Here is a 6895-nt window from a genome sequence, read left to right on the forward strand (position 1 = left end):
CATTGTGCTGACCATTTTAAACTAATAACTTCAAAATGTCATACAAGAAAACCTGAGCTCAAAAACAGATAATTGCCAGTCATGGTAGCTCATATCTATAATCCCAGCTACTTGGGAAGCTGAGGCAGGAGGATCGCTTGAGCCCAGGAGTTTGAAACTAAACTGAGCAATATACTGAGACATTGTCTCTTAAAAAAAAAAAAAAGTTTTTAATTAGCTAGGCATAGTGGCACACACCTGTAATCCCAGCTACTTAGAAGGCTGAGGTAGGAGGATTGCTTGAGCCCAGGAATTCAAGGCTGCAGTGAGCTGTGATCCTGTCACCAGCCTGGGCGACAGAGTGAGACCTCCTCTCTAAAAACAAACAAAAACAATTACTAGAAGTGTCACTTTCTTTGAAACATCTTCCCCAAATCCCTCCAATGTCCTCATCTCCATTCTGAGTTAGGTACCCCTTCTTTATGTTCTGACATTACTCTGTCCCTACCTACCTCTGTCACATTAATCATCACACTGCATTTTAATTACTGGTTGATGTGCCTATTCTCTTCACAAGACTGTGCAATCCTGGAGGGTAAGTATTATTTTTTCTTGTATCTTCACCTTCCTGTCTTCCCAACACCCTGAAATGCCCTAAGTAAGGGCTCAATAACTGTTTGATGAATGAAGGAGGTCTTAATCACATTGCCTCCATTCATAACATAATAAAAAACATTCATTCCAGGCCCTCTTTTAATAGTGACTTGGGCCCCATGTATATGAAGATCTGAAGTAATGAGGGAACCACTAAGCAGCATGAAAAATAACCAACAAGGAGAAGATTTAGAATCTAGCGGGAGCATAGGGAGCAGTTAGGAGAAGTGTCTGTTAGCCTCCACTCCCTGAATCTCTGGCTTGGGCAAGTCATGTACCATAGGAGCTCTGAGTCCAGGTTCCAGAGCCAGAGGACCAGGGTTAGATCCCAGCCTGGCCAAACTCTGTGACTTTCGACTAGCTTCTAAATCTCCCTGAGCTTCAGTTCACCTGGGACTTCACTTCTGTTCTATAATATAGAGAAAACAATAATGAGTCTCCTTCACAGGGTTTCTGTGAGGATTAAATGAGATGATGTGGGCTGGGTGCGGTGGTTTATGCCTATAATCCCAGCACTCTGAGAGGCCGAGGCAGGAGGACCTGAGGTCAGGAGTTCGAGACCAGCCTGACCAACATGGAGAAACCCCGTCTCTACTAAAAATACGAAATTAGCCGGACGTGGTGGCACATGCCTGTAATCCCAGCTACTCGGGAGGCTGAGGCAGGAGAATCGCTTGAACCCGGGAGGCAGAGATTGTGCTTAGCTGAGATCACGCCATTTCACTCTAGCCTGGGCAACAAGAGTGAAACTCTGTCTCAAAAAAAAAAAAAAAAAGATGTGTATGAAGTGCTCAGCAGAGTACCTGGCACACCATAAATACTTACACAAGGTTAATTTTCTAGTATATTTCTACAGTGTTGTCTCTGGAGGCGAATGGATTACGTTTGAATTTTTGAATTTCCACTCCTTCTAATTCAGCTCCCCATTGTCAGTGTGAGCCTAGACAGATTACTTATAACCTCAGGCACCCCAGGTGCAAAATGAGGATGATAATGGTATCCCCTCATAGAGTTATTTGAGGATTAAATGAGATAAAGAGTTTAGCACCATGACTGGTGCATAGTAAGTGTTTAATAAAGCCTCACCTGTCAGGATCTATTACCATGTAAGCCCTGCTTCTCAACAAGAACCCTTCCCTCCAGTCAAACATATTCCTTCCCTTATCCATCTGTGCCATGCTCATTCATTTGTCATGACTTTGTTTATGCTACAGCTATTGCAGAGCAGTGGGGTGGGGGGAAAAACAAAGGTTTTGAGGTCAAATGACCTGGGTTCGAAACCTGGCTTTGGAAACTTCCCAATTGTGTACAAGTTTCTTACCCTTCCTGAATCTTTTTTTACCTGTAACATAGAGATGATAATCTCCACTTAGCTGGCTTGTTGTGCAGATTTAATGAGATCACATGTAGAAAGGTGTTGAATGTATAATCAACATTCTGTTAAATTAATTTTAGTTTCCAACCCACTGTGTCCTTCTAGTCAGGCACACTTGCCCTCTCTTCTCTACCTACCCAGACGTCTTCTACCCTTGAGGACACACCTAAAAATCCCATCTCAACCTGGAAGCAGTCCCTGATCACATTGACCTACCTTGATCTTACAAGTGTATTATATACTACTGTTCTTGTTTAGCAGATTCTGTAAATTAGCTTGTCTCTCCGACTGGATCAGTTAATCTTAACCTCTTCTGAATCATGGACTCCTCTAATAATCTGATAGTCCTCTTCTCGAAGATATGCATTATACATGGAAATTTGCAAATAATTTCAAGATGCTAATATCTCTTGAAACTTCTGAAACAGATTATGTTCTCCCCGAGAGTGGTGATGATGTGATACTCTGTGTCTTTGGGGCTGAGGACCCAGAAGGTGTTAGTAAAGACCAGTCGATGGACTCACTGACTTTCTGCATCAGGAGATAACTGGTGGCAGCACCTCCACAGAACAGAGTAGGATGCTGACCATGGAAGAGGTGGAGAAACTCTCTAGCAGCATCTTAGTCTTTAATTTTGCCAAAGCACAGCAACTTGAAGCTTCACTGTGATTCCTAAGGATGGGAAACAAGTAGAAATATTTAAAAAGTTATCATGAAAATATTTTGTTCCTGCCCCATAGATGTGTTCAGTCCACAGATGCCAAAAGAGCCTACTCTCCTCTTATCTTCAACCCAGCTCCATAATAACTTTTCCCTGGCCTTGGCAGCCTCTCCTTTCCCCTTAAAAGGCTGGCTGCTTGGTTTGACTGTTTTTTTCTCTTAGTGGCCTTTGGGTTTTGCATAAAACCATTAACTTTTGTCTCTGCTCATGCAAAATTATTTGCTTTTGGTTTTCCTGTCTGTCATCTTAGATCTAACAAGAGAAGAGCCATATATGAGATGTAAAGAGAATGAGTCTAACCTGAATTCTAGCTGTGGCTTTTGGTAGCTGGCTTTGTGACCTCAAGTGAAAGGTCTGTCTGTGTGGTCTCAGTTTGCTTCTTCATACAGCTTGGTGATCTCTCCCAGTTTTAACCCTGAATGATTCTGAAACATTGCAATGCTTCATGGTTGGAACTAAAGGATTTTCTAAAAGCAGCACTGTCATGCACAAGAAATGCTTGTAGAATCTAGTAATGGTCTGATTACTGGATTAAATGAGACTTTCCATATTTACCAGAGTTTTCAAACCATCCTACAAAATACACTTAACAACAATGAACATATACTTAACAACAATGAACATAGCTTTTATTTCTTTTATGATTCAAAAACTTGATAGATCTTGCATCTACTGTTCAAAGCTACAAAGAAAAAATCCAACTTTTCAGTCTTTCAGGTTGTGGTGTTTTCGAGAAATGGGAGTGGTAGGTCTAACTGAAGTGAAATATATATCTTTAGATCATCTGTTATACCTCTTCTTCCTATAGCACCTGTATAGCATTGCCAATAAAGAAAGTAAATGGCATAATAAAGGCCTTCCTTGCTATGATGGGTATTCTTTTTGGCAGAAAATTATCAGCAAAACATCTCAACATTCTGATAGTCTAGTAACAATATCAGCCTACACCAAAAACTGGGAAGTATATGAATAGCCAGTTTCTAATTTTATTCTGCCTACTCGGACTATGCTAAGAGCGAAAAAAGATGATAAATAGCCAGAGAGATTTTCTTGACATCATGCTTAACTGAAATTTCAAAATAAATCAGTTGGACTCATTTTTAAAGACCTACAACTAAATTATCATTGGGTCATTTTGTTCTGCTCCCAACTGGTTTTCTGAGGGACTAGTGGTGAGATACAATGAGATCTGAAAATGGGCCACAGTACGCAAACATTGCAGTTTGGTTTGATTTAGTCTAACTCTTGTGTAATAACTTTCTTTGAAGTGTGGGTTGAGGAGCAGGTTAGAAGCCCGAGGCCACAAGCTCATCTTGTTCTTGTTACAACTCGGATGCCCTGCAGTCCCTGCACTATATATCAGAGGCTTGGCACTGGAGTCCCTGGGCTGATCAAGAGTGGAGCCCTCATTCCCTGCACAGCAGAGCTACTGAGAGACAAACAACAACATAGTTGTGTTTGCTTGGGAAATCCTACTCGATAAAAGGAAACAGGTAGGTCTTTGAGAAGCTTGTGAACCAGAGGAGGCCTGACATTTCTGTCAAGGCAAGAAAAAAGGTTAAAAAATATTCCACCCTAAAGAAAGGCTGATGGTGTCCCTGACCTAGGGAGGAATAAGACATGTTTTCTGATGGCTGGCTGGCCCCTCTCTTCCTCCAGCTTTGGAATTGTGACTTCTGTTGCAGATCCCTGACCCAAGCAAATCTCGAGTGATGAATAAAGCAAGTCCACTGCTCCTCTCTGGTCTGATTTTTCATTGGCAAAATGAGGGGGTTGGACCAAGTGATCTCTTAGTCCCCATCCTACTCTAAAATTTGGTGATTCTGACCCTGTGAGAGTCTTGTAGCCCGCAAGGGACTAACCTTCTTCTTCCCGTTGGTCACATGTTTGCCCGTGACCCAAGTCAGATCCTTAGAGCTAAGTTGGATCATGGATGATTCCAGTAAATAACAATACCTGCACAGTTCCTTAGAGTTTGTAAAATGATTTCACCTACAATATTTCACCTGATCCACTGAAAAACCCTTTGAAGAGGGAAACAAGTATTATTCTTTTCCTGTTATAGAGAAGGAAAGCTATGCTAAGGGAGATTAAGTCAGAACTGCCAAGGTGAAAAAAGGTATCTATAGTCAGATCTGAAGAGAAAAAGCAAATGCAAGTCTCTTAGGATGAATGAAGCACACACATTAAATCAAGGAGATGCAATGAGTGTCACAGATGGGAACAGAGAGCATTCTGGGAACCCATCTCTGAATTCATGCATCTCAGAGCTCCCAGTGCAAATTCTATTTGTGTGAAAAGGCAATAGTCCGAAAAGAAACCATAGAGGTTGGAACTGATTTTTCACTTCTAGGACAAAGACTCTTAGCTAAGGATAGGGGACAAGTGTCATTCTTCAACTCCTCATTCTCTGACAGGAGAGAATACAGGAAGAGGCGGAATTTATCTTAAGGCAGTAGATGGTCACCAGTTTAAGCCAGGGACATTAGTGGAGGGCTGGTGGGAAGTGACCATTTGGGGTACTATATTCTGGACACTGAATACCAACTATATGCCAATTTCCCAATAGAGTTTATAACTGTTACTTATAAGTAATACTGTCTTTTGGCCAAGACTTGAAGGAATCCTGTGGAGAGTTAGGGAGCCTATAAAAAGCCTAAAGGTGGAGTGAAATAAATAAGGTCTATAACACTGATGAATTTTTAAACACACACACACACACACACACACACACACACACACAAAATAAAGCCTTATTCTTTCTGTGGCATACAATTAAAGAACTACAAATCTCAGAAGTGGAGGCTTCCTCCATCTGAGTGTAGGTCTGCTGGAGCAGAGGAAGTACTAGGATAACCAGAAGGTAAAATGAATGATGACAACATCAGCAACAACATGGGAATAAGCAGAGTGCCAAAGGCCAAAGATACATCCATATGCATATGTCCATATCTGCAAAAGTGACAGCAGGACAGTGGCCGAAACAACAGAGGTTGAGGGGCAATGGAGTGTGGAGCTACGTCAGTTTCAGCAGCAGAACAAACCATCAATTAAAGTTCCTCAGCTACACTGAAATTAGGAAACTTCAAGACAAAAAAGGAGTATAAACAGATGAATGTTAAGAAAGAATGGCCAGGCGCGGTGGCTCACACCTGTAATCCCAGAACTTTGGAAGGCCAGGGCAGGTGGATCATGAGGTCAAGAGATAGAGACCATCCTGGCCAACATGGGGAAACCCCCGTCTCTACTAAAAATACAAAAATTAGCTGGGCGTGGTGGCGCATGCCTGTAGTCCCAGCTACTCAAGAGGCTGAGGCAGGAGAACTGCTTGAACCCGGGAGGCAGAGGTTGCAGTGAGCTGAGATCGCACCATTGCACTCCAGCCTGGTGACAGAGTGAGACTCCATCTCAAAAAAAAAAAAAAAGAAAGAATGCAGGGCTTGATGCGGTGGCTCAGACCTGTAATCCCAACACTTTGGGAGGCCGAGGTGGGTGGATTACTTGAGCTCACAACTTCAAGACCAGCCTGGGCAACATGGCAAAACCCAGGCTCTAACAACAACAACAAAAAATTAGCCAGGTGTAGTGGTACGTGCCTGTAGTCCCAGCTACTTGGGAGGCTGAGGTAGGAGGATAGCTTGACCCCAGGAGGTAGAGGTTGCAGTGAGACAAGATCACACCATTGCACTCCAACCTGGGTGATAGAACCAGACCTTGTCTTAAAAATAAAATAAAATAAAAATGATGCAACTAGGCTGAGCATGGTGGCTCATGCCTGTAATCCCAACACTTTGGGAGGCCAAAGCGGGCAGATCACCTGAGGTCAGGAGTTTGAGACCAGCCTGACCAACATGATGAAACACCATCTGCACTAAAAATACAAAAATTAGCTGGGCCCATGGTGGCACATATCTGTAATCCCAGCTGGATTGAAGCTGGAAGGCAGAGGTTGCAGAGACCCACTGCACTCAACCTGAGTGACAGAGTGAGACTCTATCTCAAAAAAAAAAAAAAAAGGATTCAACTAGAGGTAACCAAGGCAAAGGAAGAAAGCATTGCAGATGACACAGATTTAAAGGCACGGTTAATATAATCCTTTTGAATATTGGATCAGTTTCAAATTTTCATAACAAAAAAACTCTGGGTCTACAAACCCAAGAAGATGA

This window comes from Rhinopithecus bieti, unplaced genomic scaffold (genome assembly GCF_001698545.2).
Source record: "Rhinopithecus bieti isolate Rb0 unplaced genomic scaffold, ASM169854v2 scaffold_6380, whole genome shotgun sequence".
NCBI lineage: Eukaryota > Metazoa > Chordata > Mammalia > Primates > Cercopithecidae > Rhinopithecus > Rhinopithecus bieti.